This window comes from Myxocyprinus asiaticus, chromosome 50 (assembly GCF_019703515.2).
Source record: "Myxocyprinus asiaticus isolate MX2 ecotype Aquarium Trade chromosome 50, UBuf_Myxa_2, whole genome shotgun sequence".
Taxonomy (NCBI): Eukaryota; Metazoa; Chordata; class Actinopteri; order Cypriniformes; family Catostomidae; genus Myxocyprinus; species Myxocyprinus asiaticus.
Window position 1 is genome coordinate 9,884,931 of NC_059393.1, and position 16,143 is coordinate 9,901,073.

The 16,143-nt window shown below is 37.5% G+C and overlaps 1 protein-coding gene across 2 annotated transcripts in view; it reads left to right on the forward strand.

Moving 5' to 3' along the window:
- Positions 1-5,828: 5,828 nt before the first annotated feature.
- The window catches only part of add3a (adducin 3 (gamma) a), a 160,650-nt gene continuing 150,335 nt past the window's right edge, over positions 5,829-16,143 (forward strand). For both annotated transcript variants that reach the window (XM_051694867.1, XM_051694870.1), the window contains exon 1: positions 5,829-5,927. The gene's annotated coding sequence lies outside the window, so the exon portion shown is untranslated. The remainder of the gene's footprint in view (positions 5,928-16,143) is intronic.

Here is a 16,143-nt window from a genome sequence, read left to right on the forward strand (position 1 = left end):
AGACGAAGATGTGGAACTATAAAGATCAAGATAGAATTCTTTAAAAGCATTATTAATATCAATGGCCGAGGTAAAACTTTCACCACCAGCAGATTTCACTGAGGGAATGGTAGAAAAAGACTCTCTCTGTTTTATATATCTTGCCAGAAGCTTCCCTGCTTAGTCCCCCGACTCAAAGTATGACTGTCTTGCCCTGAACAACCTAAACTCCACTTTCCGTGACAAAATAGTGTTATATCTGTATTTCAGTCGGGTCAATTCTCTGAGGCCATCAGATGATATTCGGCGCATCAGCTCTGCCTTGGCACTTTTAATATTCTCTTCCAACTCCACGAGTTCTCGTGCTTTGGATTTTCTGATGAATGAGGCATACTGTATGATCCGACCCCTAAGAACCACCTTAAGTGCCTCCCAAGCCACGCCCACAGAGGATACTGAGGACCAGTTAGTCTCCATGTAAACACTGATTTCAGTCTTTAACATTTGTTGGAAATTCAGGATTTTGCAAAAGGGATACATTAAAGTGCCAACTATATGATTTCTTTTTCTCTGTATGTGGCAACATCTCTAAACTCACCAGGGCGTGATCTGAGACTAAGATGTTTCCAATTGAGCAGTCAAGAACGGATGAAATAAGGGATTTAGATATTTAAAAAAAATCTATTCTAGAATAAATCTTATGAACTGATGAAAAAAATGTATAGTCCCTACCAGATGGGTTTAAAAGTCGCCAGATATCTGCAAGCCAAGATTTTTACACATCCTGTGAAGTGTCACTGTTGCTCTAGGGGGCTTACACACTATTGCTTCACTGTGATCAAGGACTGAGTCCATCAATAAATTAAAGTCTCCTCCCAATATTATGTCATGAGGTGTGCCAGCGGTTTGCAACATCCTTTCAAGATCTATAAAAAAGCCCTGATCATCAGCGTTAGGTGCGTAAATATTAGCCAAAATCAACCTTTGCCCCTGAATGTCTGCTAAAACAATAATGACTCTTCCTATTTTATCTTTAATCTGTTTAAGAAATTTGAATTGTAGATGTTTATCAGTATAATGACTCCCCTACTCTTACTTGAGCCAGCACTGAAGAAAACATGTCCACCCCATACCTGCCAGAAAGCAGGTTTAATCTATCTTGGGGTAAGCTGTAAACTTCAGTTTTCAGTTCAAAAAAGTGAGGTAACTTTAAGGTATGTTAATAACTATGGCAAATTAATCCCATGAACACAACCTGGCTGCTATGGGGCAAATAATGTTAAACTTCAGATTATGTCCCATGAGCTGAAGTGACCACTGGGTTGCGTTCTGCACCTTCGACCCGCCTGCTGCACCTAACACTCAAAAAATAAAAATGTTCAATGAAAACTTTTCCACATAATTACATTTTTTCAACAAAAACTAATTTATTTGAATGGATTTTAAAACGGTAGGTAATTACTGGCCTTAAAATGTTTGGTAACACTATAATCAGTATTTGGCAGTGGAGTTCACCACATGATTTGAACAAAATGTGCCTTTTCATAAAAATATCAAAATAATATCAGATGTTTTTTAAAACGTTGTGCTCAGTATTGAGGGTCTAAAGGGGTCTGCTCTGTTGTATGATGTTTATGGTCAACATAAACAACAAAATAACTACTTACATGTTGGTTACACCACGACTTTAATTTGGTGGACAAAAGAGTTTTAAAATATGAATCATATTTTAAAAAACAATTGTTTCACTGCTTATTTTTTTTAAAGAAATAATAATAAAAGATTATTCTGCACTAGTCATGCCAAATTCTTTTTTTCATGAATTTCAGCTTTTAATGAGAATTTGACCTTTTTTTTTTTTTTTTTTTTTTTGACTGTATCCGGACACCGCATGACATTTTTTATTTAAGCCCCAGAAAAAATGTCAATATGATTTTAAACTCAGAAATTGAACATATGCTAATCATAGAAGAGGTGTATTCAAGTAAATGTGTGAATTGCATTTTTATATGTATTTGTAATGTAATAGATCTGGACAAACATTAGCATCACTTCATCATTTACCCTTACACATAGTCATAATATGCACCTGTTACCCTCTGTTATCGTATTTTATGAAGAATCTTGTGTAAAGAATCCACGTTATGATCATGAAAAAGGATTTTTTTCTAGATTGTTCGCCCACTGTCACAGACACACATTTTTTCTACTTCGATAACTGAACTAGTAAAACATGTACACGTTGTAACTGCAAACTTGTCATACCTTACATTCTGTTCTCTTTTTTTCTTTAAGACAAACAATATATATATATATATATTATATTATATAAAGATAATATTAAATAAATATAATATTCTCTTGGCCATTTTTGAAAGTGTGCGAAACTTTTGAAAACTTGCATTACCTTCAGTGGCGTAACTTTCATGTGAACACTAGAATGGACAAATCAAACTCCGACATGTTTGCTAGTGTTTAAAAAAAACGACATCTTTTTGCAGTGGAGAGAGAACTTGTGCACTCATGGTGACTAAAGTGTCACGCTGGCAGCATATATCCAAACTGTACAAGTGTCAAGATCTGATTGGGTGATTTCACCTATTGAAATCTGGCAACCTCACACATGTCAAAATCTAATTCTGATTGGCTAATCAGCATTATTTAAAGTCTATTATTTATCAAATGTAGAAAATATAATATTTTACTTGCATGATTAGTTCTAAGTAATACATGACACAATTGATCTAAAGGGGATGGTAATGGGGGATGATGGTTTTACAAGGGGGATGGTTTTTCATATTTCTTGAAACAAGGGGGATGTCATCCCCTCACATCCCCCCTCAACTCGAGCCCTGTCAGATACCTATATGGGACCAGAAGCGATGATTTATAGTTAAAAAGTACTTAATACTGATCTTTTTCACACCAAAAGCAAGTCGCTTTAGAAAACATTATTAGAAGACATTAATTTAACCGCTGGAGTTGTATGGATGACATTTATGCTGACTGTGTGATTTTTGGAGCTTCAAAGGTTCTGATCACGATCCACTTGCATTTTAAGGACCTACTGAGCTAAGATATTTTTCTATTTTTCTTCAAATGTGTTCTGCTGAAGCAAGAAAGTCATACACATCTGGGATATCATGAGAGTGAGTAAATGATGAGAGAATTTTCATTTTTTGGTGAACTATCCCTTTAATGTGAGGATCACAATGAAAGTGGTCATTTATACTGCCGGCCAAAAGTTTGGAATAATGTACAGATTTAGCTGTTTCGGAAGGAAATTGGTACTTTAATTCACCAAATTGGCATTCAAGGCTATACAATGCTTGAAATTGCCAAAAAATTAAAGATTTCATACAAAGGTGTACACTACAGTCTTCAAAGACAAAGGGCAACTGGCTCTAACAAGGACAGAAAGAGATGTGGAAGGCCAGATGTACAACTAAACAAGAGGATAAGTACATCAGAGTCTCTAGTTTGAGAAATAGATGCCTCACATGTCCTCAGCTGACAGCTTCATTGAATTCTACCCGCTCAACACCAGTTTCATGTACAACAGTAAAGAGAAGACTCAGGGGTGCAAGCCTTATGGGAAGAATTGCAAAGAAAAAGCCACTTTTGAAACAGAAAAACAAAAAGAAAAGGTCAGAATGGGCAAAGAAACACAGACATTGGACAACAGATAATTGGAAAAGAGTGTTATGGATCTTAACCCCACTGAGCTTTTGTGGGATCAGCTAGACTGTAAGGTGCGTGAGAAGTGCCCGACAAGACAGCCACATCTATGGCAAGTGCTACAGGAAGTGTGGGGTGAATGTCACCTGAGTATCTGGACAAACTGACTGCTGGAATGCCAAGGATCTGCAAAGCTGTCATTGCTGCACGTGGAGGATTTTTTTGATGAGAACTCTGAAGTAGTTTAAGAAGTTCTGAACATTTTTATCAAATTATAATAGTAATTTTTCATGTTATTAATGTCCTGACTATACATTGTTATCAGTTAAATGCCACTTTGGTGAATTAAAGTACCAATTTCTTTCCAAAAGAGCAAAATCTGTACATTATTCCAAACTTTTGGCCGCCAGTGTACATTTGGATAATCTAACAAAGCTTTGAGAGTCAGTTTGATTGAGTCCATTAAAAAATTGGTTCAGAAGAATGATTCTTTCATGAATCAGACAACATATTGTTAAACCAGCATGCTAGTTTCAGCTGATTTATGCTGGTTAGTGCTGGTTTGGGGCTGATCAGCTAGTTGACCAGTATATAATGATGATATATTTTTTCTGTTGGTTAGCCAAGGAGTTCTTGCTGGTTAAGCTAGTTAAAAAGCCTTGTTGAAACACCAGCACACTAGCATCCTGAGCTGAGGAACAGCATTCAATACCCAACAAAAGCTAGTGACCAGCTATGCTGATTTTCTTGAACAGGCATGTATTCATGGCCAACACAGTTCACAATCACAACATTGCATGTAGGTCTATTTTGTGTTCAATACAAGTTAAGCTCAGTCGACAACATTTGCTTTGTATTATAATGCTGATTACCACACAAATGATTTTGGCTCGTTCCTCGTTTTCTTAAAAAAAAAAAAAAAAAAAGCAAAAATCGAGGTTACAGTGAGGCACTTACAATGGAAGTGAATGGGGCCAATTTTTGGAGAGTTTAAAGGCAGAAACGTGAAGCTTATAATTTACAGAATCACTTACATTAATACCTTTGTTAAAACTTCTGTATTATTTGAGCTGTAAATCATCGCATCGTTTTTGCGGGATTACATGGTTTATGGCAATACGTCGTTATGGCAACGAAGGTGTAAAATTTGATATAGGCCCAACTTTACACAGGAAAGTTTAGTAAGTGATTTTATCACACTAAAATCATGTTAACATGCATATTGTTTATGTCTTGTGGCTATAATTTTGATCAGCGAGTATTTTAACATTTACGAATTGGCTCCCATTCACTTTCATTGCAAGTGCCTCACAGTTACCTAGAATTTTTTTTTTTTTTTTTTTTTTTTTAAGAAAAGGAGGGAGAAGTCGAAATATATTTTTTAATTAATTATTTTTTATTTTTTTGTGGTAATCAACATGGATCGAGTTTAGCTTGTATTGAACCCAGAATATTCTTTCGCACTATTATTATGGTTTTACGGTACTGTAGTACCGTTACTGGCCTTTAGAGGGGACCATTGGCTCATCATTGGGCAAAGTTTGAATTGATTTTTCCTTTCCTAAAGGTGATTAATTAATCCGAAGGTAACATCAATCGATAATGGAAATTCATATTTCCAAATGCCACATTTTACACATTTATTGTACTAGGTTTTGGTTTAATGTCAGTTTTCAGTCAAAGGTTAAACGAACGGTTGCTGTTCGTCGGTTTAGACTGACCTGTTAAAAAAGGCGCGGATTTCTGAGAGAAAACTTTATTAAGAATTTTCCCTTTTTTAGAGACAAAAATCACTTCAGATCGATTCAGAAGTCTTTAACATTATATTCCCTTAGGTTGTAACATCAGGATGAGATCGAAAGTCTCAACTCCTTCAGATGTGAGGTACGGATTACATTTGAATTAACCATATGTTTTATATATCAGTCCGAAAACCCCAGTTTAACACCTTCACGATTTATCAATGACTGCAATATTTTGCCCCTCATTGAAACGTATTGACTCAAACGCAGCGGTTACTTCCTGCTATATAATGAGCAGCGCGCTTCTGAGGCAGATCTCTATAGCATGAAGATCAACATAAGCCGTTTGAGCGCGTTTTGAGGCGTCAATCACTCTGCTGTTCACATCTATGGAGCTCTTGCGACCTCATGCGGTTTTAAGTGCAACTACACCGAACTGCAGTTCAAAAAGCTCGTGCCCTGGATTGAACGAGCGGAGGGACTGAATGAAAGTACCAAATTGAACGCAACTTCCCAAACGCGTTTAAGGTAATCGGCTTTTAATACGCTTTACTTCTTCACGCGTCCGATCTGTTATTATTCCTCTATTTGATTGTACAGGACTGTCTGAAGTTTATATTTAATGCATATGGATATTCACGCTTGAGAAAATGCTCTCGTGCTGTTTCATGCATGCCTTCAGTTGCATTCTGATGCAGCAAAGTGATGCATTAACGATGGTGTTGTTTTGAAGGTGCTGATGCATGGTTGTCTTTGAAGTTACAGTATGCCCCTGCATTGCATTAAAGCTGTTAGTGACTGTAATAGAGCTACGTACTGTGTATAAACAACAACCATGTTTAAGCAGCAGTGTGTGTAATCAGTCCAAAGCAAATGGTGCATATGCATAGGGTACTTGTGGTATAGTATTCAGGTGAAATGGACACTGATGCATATTAAGATACCCATGCTGTAGGATGGTGATGGATAGTCAAAAGTATGAAAAAGTATAAATATGCCTGGATTGATGTGTATGCATTGCAGGCTGTTCTTGCATAATAGTACTTGTTGCATTTTGAAGTATCATTACATCTGGAGATCCTGATGCAATTTTCATCCCAGTTGTCTAGCTTGGGCTGGAGATATAAAAATAGATTTAATTCATCTGTGTGTGTTTATCTACCAATTTTGCTTATGTGCCTTTTTATTAATATTTTCTTTTTCTTGCAGTCAAAACTCTTTACACAGCCAGAGGTAAAGTCAAACATGAATCTTGTCTTAAAACCTAGTGAGCAAGTCAGCATTTTTGTGCTTTGTGCCCCGTGTTAGTGTTTTGTGCTTATGATCAGTGTTGGGTGTAATCAGATTTCAAATGAATTAGTTACTGTAATCTTTAAGTCAAAAGTAATGTAACACATTGCATTTAAAATTCTTGTAATCATATTACAGTTACCGACTCTCAGTTAAGCTAATTTTCTTTAGGTACTACGGATGTGCCACAGTGGTCGACTAATCGTCTAGTCAATTAGTGGGGCCGTCTATTAACGTTAATATTTTTAGTGGTGGTGGTTTTAATGGGAGGCGCAATTCTCAAATTTATCGAGAGAGACAACTTCTTGGAGAGTGTTTTTGCATAATTATAGCACAATAAAACCTTCTGCAAGAAGTTTTGTCTCTTTAATGCTTTAAAGTATGTAACTTTTCAGTGTTAAAATACTTTATCCCAGCTTTATATGCAGAGACAAATCTAAGTGAATCATTCAGAGGTTCATTTTTTGGAAAACCAAATGCTTTGTCTCTGTGGCACTATAAAATTCCTGTGTTTAGAGCAACCCGCTTAGACTTGCCCCAACAACTTTACTCAGCCAGTGGCAGTGTTGGGGGCGGGACTCTCTGAAGGTTCTAACAACAGCAGAGGAGGGGCCTATTCGGAAAGCTGTTTTGAAAACATTGTTTATTTTTGTAATTCCACACGGTGGCGCTAGAGTTGCAGAAATTACATACTTTAGCTTTAAATTAAGTTTAGTCCATTTATGCGCCACTGCTGTTTCAGATATAAAAGCAGTTATCAACAATTTCAGGATGCGCATAAGCAGTTTTGTGCCGCTCATTATTGGAGCCTTTCTAATTTCTTACTTCTCTTACTTTGATAATTACAATATGATGTTCTACATTGGCGGCCAAAAGTTTGGAATAATGTACAGATTTTGCTCTTATGGAAAGAAATTGGTACTTTTATTCACCAAAGTGGCATTCAACTGATCACAATGTATAGTCAGGACATTAATAACGTGAAAAATTACTATTACAATTTGATAAAAATGTTCAGAACTTAACTACTTCAAAGAGTTCTCATCAAAAAATCCTCCACGTGCAGCAATGACAGCTTTGCAGATCCTTGACATTCTAGCTGTCAGTTTGTTCAGATACTCAGGTGACATTTCACCCCACGCTTCCTGTAGCACTTGCCATTGATGTGGCTGTCTTGTCGGGCACTTCTCAAGCACCTTACAGTCTAGCTGATCCCACAAAAGCTCAATGGGGTTAAGATCCATAACACTCTTTTCCAATTATCTGTTGTCCAATGTCTGTTTCTTTGCCCACTCTAACCTTTTCTTTTTGTTTTTCTGTTTCAAAAGTGGCTTTTTCTTTGCAATTCTTCCCATAAGGCCTGCACCCCTGAGTCTTCTCTTTACTGTTGTACATGAAACTGGTGTTGAGCGGGTAGAATTCAATGAAGCTGTCAGCTGAGGACATGTGAGGCGTCTATTTCTCAAACTAGAGACTCTGATGTACTTATCCTCTTGTTTAGTTGTACATCTGGGGCTTCCACATCTCATTCCTTAAAACAATGATTGACTGATAAGTTTCTAGAGAAAGCTGTTTCTTTTTTGCCATTTTTTACCTTAAGACATGCCAGTCTATTGCATACTGTGGCAACTCGAAAACAAAAACAATGTTAAGCTTCATTTAACGAACCAAATAGCATTAAACTGTGTTTGATATAATGGCAAGTGATTTTCTAGTACCAAATGATCAATTTAGCATGATTACTCAAGGATAAGGTGTTGGAGTGATGGCTGCTGGAAATGGGGTCTGTCTAGATTTGATCAAACCTGACTTTTTTCAAATAGTGATGGTGCTTTTTTTTACATCAGTAATGTCCTGACATACTTTGTGATCAGTTGAATAACACTTTGGTGAATTAAAGTACCAATTTCCTTCCGAAACATAAAACTCTGTACATTATTCCAAACCTTTGGCCGCCAGTATAGTTATTTAGCCTTTTTCTGTGTGTTAAATATCCATTAGTTTCCATGTTGAAGTGCTGCACTTAGCGTCCATATATCACTCTGAAACGTGGCTGATTGGGGTCTCGTGAACATAAGAGCCTTATTATACATTATGAACCTTAACACCGACTAGTCAACCAGTCGTTCAAACAACCGACAGACTAGATGTTCGTATGTATGTCTGTTTGCATTTCTGTGACAGCTGAAGGAAATATAGATATTTTTGAACTTGTTGAGCAGAAAAATAAATGTTTCAGTGAAAAGGGTTTTAGAAATGAACTTAAAGTAATAATTAGTAATGTGCTCACTTTTTGGTGAAATAATCAACAAAGTAATCTGATTATGGTTTTAGAGAAGTCATTTGCAGTGGATAACATTTTTTGATTAACTTACCTAAAGCTGTTTATTATGCCCAAAAATGCTGTGTAGGTAGGATGTATGCAAATATTCAAAATGTATATGGATAGACCACTAATCTGAAAATTAGGGGGGCACGCCCCCTCAATGTCTACAGTGGTTACGGCCTTGTTACATAGGAAGCCCACTAAGTTTTGAGCCATAGCCAGAGTTAACACACAACCTGTGCCCCTTGAACAAATATGACCATTACTGATATAGCCTTTCAACAGCAGAACTCTCTCAGGGTTCAGACCTGACAATAGGCATGTGATGGTATTCTGATATACAGTATATCACGGTAAATAACATGCAAAATATTGTTATCGTGGGCATTTCAAAATACCGTAAATAATTCTAGATAACCTTTAGGCCAATTTTATTTAGTTTTTTCTGATCACACAGTAGTTTTTTTCCCCCATCAATGAGTCGAGATTCACAACACTGCGTGTACGTGGCACAAATGCCACGTGCACTCTGATGTAAACAAACCAGCGTGGACGAGAAATGTGGCTAAAGAAGGAACACTGCCAACACTTTATTCGTATTCTAATAGGGTTAAGTCGGTAGAGTGGAAGTATTTTGGGTTCCATAATAATGCAGAAGGATTGTTGGTTGGAGATGGTTTCCATTTGTGTAAAACATGTGGGAGAAAAGTGGCAGCGAATCTGCCATGGACAACATGTCTGCTCATCTGCGGGACAATCATTGCATTCAATTCAGCAATATAAAGGAAAGTTGTGACAGTTCTGCTCGTTTTTTGAAATCTGAGAGACAACACTCTAAGAGACAAATAGCTAAGTGACAACTAAGACGACAAAGTGAACTCATGTTGCCATTTACAGATGTGTAGCTTGCTTTCTAGTGTCCAGAGAGTAGTTTGCTAAAACTCCCCTAGCTATACCGCAATGTTTGCATCTTGTAGTAACAACTGAAATACAGTTGGAATCAGATAATACTAAGTCCTGTAATTAATAAAGGCAATGTTGCACAATGATGATTTCAGTATTAATTTCAAGTTGGAACACCACACAATCGTATGTTGCCATACAGTGTGAGTAAACTTTCAGTTATAAAAGTTGTAGCTAGCGCTTAGCTATATATTAGCAACTGGCTTGCTATCCAGAAAAAATAAATAAAAATGCATACTATTGTTGTAGCCTAGTAGCTGGCTTGATAAAATGAGTCTAGCCTCACTTTAACTGTAGCCTCAACAAGACAAGGTCTGTTCTGATCTGAAATGATCAGTGGCCCTGTGGCAGAATAATCATTTTAATATTAAGACATCAACTTAATGTTATATTTGGCTATGCATCTATGGTGGTTTTTTTCAAAGTTCTTTGTTATCTGTTCATTTAAAGGCCAGTTTGGTATTGAAAATGTAAATAAACTTTTTATTAAGAGAACAAATGTAAAGTTTTTTTTTATCATTCAACCTGTTTTTGTAATATAATTCAATACCGTGATAATACCGTATTCTGTGATAAAAGCTTCAGCAATTATCGCGACATGAAAATTTGATACTGTCACATGTCTACCTGACAACTTTGAGAAATAATTCAAACTCTCTTGGGAGTTCTTTAAATCTGCAAATCGGAACCTGATCAGAATTTCTGAATTTCAGAAAGCTGAGGTCTAGAAGTAAGCTTTTAAACTCAAGCCACATCCACACGAATACGTTTTGTTTGCAAACACATTGATTTTGCAATGTTTACGCCTCTCATCCACACTAGAGCAGCATTTTCCGCCACCGAAAACAAAGCAAAAACGCTCTCCATTACCGCATATTTTGGAAAACTACGATGTTTAGAAACGGAAAACAGAGTTTTCAAATGAAAATGCATTAGTGTGGATGTGGCCTTTAGCAAGTTGTGTGAGCGATCTTTTCCTCCCGTGGAAACCAGGAAGTAATTGCATTCACGTAAACAATGGTGAGCATGTTTCGGCGGTTGCATTTTCGCTATAAAATTGCATTTTTACTCCACTGATGGGATCACACTGTGAATTTGTCAAAAGGAGGTTGAAAGTTCTGCTGCTGAAATTGGTTAGTGCTTACCAAAATTTTAACCACTGCCCCAAGTGGCCGAAGCTGGAAGTGTTGAGGTGAAATGTCCACAGGGCGGCGTCAAAAGCGAGCTGTATTTTTAAGTTGACAATAGTAAATTATGTAACAGTCCAGAGGAATGCATATTTTATAGAGCCTACTCAATAACTCAACCTAAACCTAAAGTATGTGAGGACCGGGGGATGTGTAGAACTTAGTGAATGACAGAAGTTTCACTTCATCTGATCATTTAGTGTTCTAAAAATGTGAGATTTAGAGTAAAAAAAGACTTAAACTTTAATATGTTTCTCACCCACACCTATTATACCACTTCTGAAGACATGGATTTAAACACTGAAGTCATATGGATTACCTTTGTTTCCTTTGTGTTTTTTGGAGCTACAAAGGTCTGATCACCATTCACATGCATTGTATGGACCTACAGATCTGAGATATTTTTCTAAAAATCTTTGTGTTCTGCTGAAGAAAGTAAGTAATACACATCTGGGATGGCATGAGGGTAAGTACATGATGAGAGAATTTTCATTTTTGGGTGAACTATCCCTTAAACACAAGAATTAACGTGAGTGCTTTTATTAAATTATATGTTTCACATTTCTGTCTTTTAACCCTCCATAAATTGGCTCCATTCACCTCCATTGTAAGTGCCCCTCTGGGATGAGCAGAGTATTTTTTTTGTGGTTATTATGCCACAAATGCTGTCGATTGAGCTTAAATTGTTTTGAACCCAAAATATTTATTTAACTTATGTGTACGGTTCAGTTTAGACACTAAAATACAGTATATTTGGAATATCTGAACCCATTCATTTATAAGACAAACGTAAACTGAAACTGTAATTTCTTGCCTTGACAAGCTCTGTGGGCCAATTGCATTTCTGTGTAAGTGTGTGTTTGCACACACAGATGTGTGTTAGTGCTTGAGTAAGTATACCCGTAAGCACCCGTCCCTTTTATTTGAACCTGTCCAGTGGACAAGCATGACTTCATCATTACCTCACTGTTCTCCATTAACGCTTATCAGAAACATATGAGCTCCACATACTGACAGCCCTCTGCCATGGAAACGTTTCCTTTTGTTTTCAGGATTTGGAAGTGTGTGTGTGTGTGTGTGTGTGGTTATTTTTTTATTGTGCAACTTACTCTTGCTTTCTTTGGTCTTGCCGCTCCATTTGCCTTTAATTTCTAGTTTCTGTTTTGTCCTAGTTTTCATTTTGACCATTTGCATGCATAGCGACCAGAAGTTGCTCTTTTTGTCATTGGAAAAAGGCATTTACCTGGAGTTTTACAATTCAAAACCCATTGGAGAAGAACATCTGCACTGATATAGATTCCTGTAGATGACCAAACACAAGATTTATAAACCTACAAGGTGGCAACAAGAAGGCCGTGGTCTTTAACAGATCTGCATAATTTTCAGTGGGGTTATTTGATTATAGTTAAACAAGCTAAATGACAGGGAATTACTGGATGAGCTGGTGAGGCATGTGACAGCGTCATTGTCAGAGTGTCGTGAATGGTTTGTCTGTGGGCTTTGGTTCAGAATGATCTCTATACATAACAACTCTATCCAGCCACAGGAAATGAGAGGAGGACAGGCCCCATGGGGAAGCTCTGGATGTGACTCTAAAGAGCCATTTCAAAAGACTTTCAATAGGCCTATGTCTGGCCTAAGAGTTTTTTTTCCCCAATACAGTCACCATTGACAATGTCCACTCAATGTCCTCTTACGAGGATTTGGACAAAAAGTCATATTGCTATTATTTTGAAAAATATTGTGATTTGCAATTTGAACTGCGATATGGTAAACAAAAAACTAGTGAGTGATTCCTTTTGACCAAAGTGATAATGTTTTGCACATGTTCTAGTACCAATAAAAGACTTGGTCTACTGAGGGATCACACTTGAGTTCTTTTAAAAAACAAAACATAAAAGAAAACCTCACTTCAGCCACAAACAAATAAATAAACAGTAAAAGAAAGGGAAAAAAAAAAAAAACACCTTTCTTCATATCAGAATTGTATCTGTCCAATGTGTACCTGTTTTTGTCCATTTTGTGATAGGGTTTCAGCCACTGATATATAGATATATAGATATAGATAGATAGAACTGGATTGCTGATGCAATGGTAAACTGCCTGCAGGAGGTGAAGCCACTGGAAGTGTTCGAGCGGCCATCTTGGTATGCCTAAACTCACATAGAGCTGCAATGACTGACAGGCGAAAACACTCGTTTCACCGTCTCCGACCTGCGGATACGACAGTTGCATTTCACCCTCTAGTGACAATCATGTTTAATTGGCTCGTTCTGGATAATATTCATTACGAGGTAGAAGATATGCGGATCGCTATGTCAGAGAATTCACCTGCCCCGGTGTTCAGTCTATCAGTGCAGCACAACAATCACCAAAGGAAGTGGCAAAACTGTCCACAAGTTGTAATGTAAATAGGAAAAGCTGTAATATCTACTTGTTTAGGGTGACAATACGTCCTTACCCCCGAAAGGGACTTTAAAAATGTCTAAATCGCCTTAAATGCCCGGGATTTGCTTGTTTTCATATTGAAGTGCTCTCTGTAGTCATACATGGATACATGTCATAAATACATGTTCGTATGCCATTTAAACCTATAGTATCAGTTTTTAATGAAACAGAACACAGGTGTCTCACCATGTGTTTTTGAAACATTACGTTTTTTTTTTTTTTTTTACTTGACACGGTGTCTAAAAATGTGCCAGTCCTGTGTGAGACTGAAGAAATAGCGAGATGCGGTGCAGCAGTCAAGGATGTTTGTCCAGTGGGTGTTTACATAGGAAACAATGAAAAACAGAGCAGACGCACACAAAAGCATGCACGCTCAGTGTGAACAGCCCCTAGCTCATCCATTCGTGCGTATCTGTGAGTGAGAGCGTGTGGGCAAAACAAATTTGGAAGGCCTGTATATTTTTTCATAAATTTCAAACCTGAACCCAAAGTCCTACCCTGAGGACCTCTAACGTGAACCGCTCTGAAAGCGTTGACAACAGCGTATTCGTGTATGTACCCAGAACAACATGTCACCCCTCAGGTTTTTGAGGAGCTCACACCCCCCACACCCCCACCCCCCCCCACGCAATTGCGTGGTTTTTGTGGTAGTTAAAACTGCTACACGGACCCCAGTTTGAGAAACACTGGTATAAACTATACTTTCTAGTTCAGTTTTATGGTTTTAAATCCTGTTTCTGGACGATGGGAATGGAAATGTGTTTGCCCCTTTGCCGATTCCTTCACTCTCATCAGGGCTTCTCCGGTCCAGATGAATTCCTGTGAGCAGAGAATCCATTTGCATTGAAATTAGCAGCCGTTTGCCATGGTTACGAGGTCGTAGCCTGACCACGAGAGAGAAAAAAAAACAAGAAAGAGATGCCAAGAGCTGACTCAAATGAGTTTCAGACGAAAACGTTTGATGTCCCAGCCAGGTTTGTGCGTGCTGGGTCCGTGAGGCCAGACTTCAAGAGATTGAAATTACAGTAAGTAAACTAATTGTAAAAGGTAAAAAAAAAAAAAAAATGAAAAGTTTATCTTTGAATTAAAAAGAGATTGGATATATAGCTTTCAACATTTTGTAACAATTTTACATTTTGCAGTTGGTACTGGGCAACAGACATGACTGTGATTTGACAGTTAGTAATTCAAACAACTCAACTTTAGTTTGTGTGGGTAATAATCTTGTTTCGTGGTGTTTTTGTCGAGGGTCACCCTGGGGGGGGGGGGGGGGTTGGGGGGGGTGGGGTGTCTGTGTTGGAAACACATTAGAAAATATGTTCCAGGTCAGGAGTGTAATGGGCCCAATCACTGCCATTTCACACCTGAGAGCGGCACAATCATTTCCAGATGGGCTTGTCTGCTTTGAAACTTGCTCTAAAATACTGCTATTGGATTTGTAACCCTATGAACTAAAACAAAAATGTGGGCAAAGAAAACATGATAATTTTTAGCATCTGAAAGTTTGGTGTAGTAATTGAGTTTATTCATCTTTTTTGCTCCGCGTACTTTGATCCAGTATTACTGAATGCCATGTGTAAAGAGTTGCGTCCACGTGAAGGCATTTCAGATTTGGTCTTTGCCCCCTGTTGGGGAAGTTCATCCGGACTTCGTCTCAGCCTCAGATGGACAAGTTAATGGACCGCTTACAGTCAGTTTGCTGGCTCTCTGATGTATACTGCAAACAAAACTGGAATGTACTTTCTGACAAGCTCTAATCTAATTGGCTGTCATTTCGCAACTTCTAAGAATAAACTCTGCAACATACTCTACATAAGTATGTAAATTAGGGATGTGTGGAGCGACTAATTTCATTGACATTTAAACATACATTTTGGAGTTGACTAGTCTGAAAAGTAAGACAACCTCAGAAAAGAGTCAAAAATCATTGTGTTTATGCAACCCATTTAATCTATTCCAAAAGCCAAATCCATCACTAAATTCTGCTGAAAACGTGCATTTATCTGAAATGTGATTGCCTTGCATTATAATCATTGTACGCTAAATATAGAACATGACACGCATTCACTGAATCAACGATAGATAATACAGGCATATTTATTGATAAATTATTGACAGTTGAATGAATAGTGCAGGAGCAATAATCCTAATAGCCTTTTCTAAACAGAATTCACCAAGTAAAAGTTACTTAACATTAAAACAGTCAGGACATTGTAGAAAATAATTAACAGGTAAGCCAAATCTTCGAGAGAAAAAAACAATATGCTGAAAAGTTGCACATATTCCACGAATAATATGATGGCTGTTTTGTTATGAACATTTTTTTATTTTTTATTTTATCCCCTTTTTCTCCCAATTTGGAATGCCCAATTCCCACTACTTAGTAGGTCCTCGTGGTGGCGTGGTTACTCGCCTCAATCCGGGTGGTGGAGGACAAGTCTCATTTGCCTCCGCTTCTGAGATAGTCAATCCGTGCATCTTATCACGTGGCTCGTTGTGCATGACACCGTGGAGACTCGCAGCATTTGGA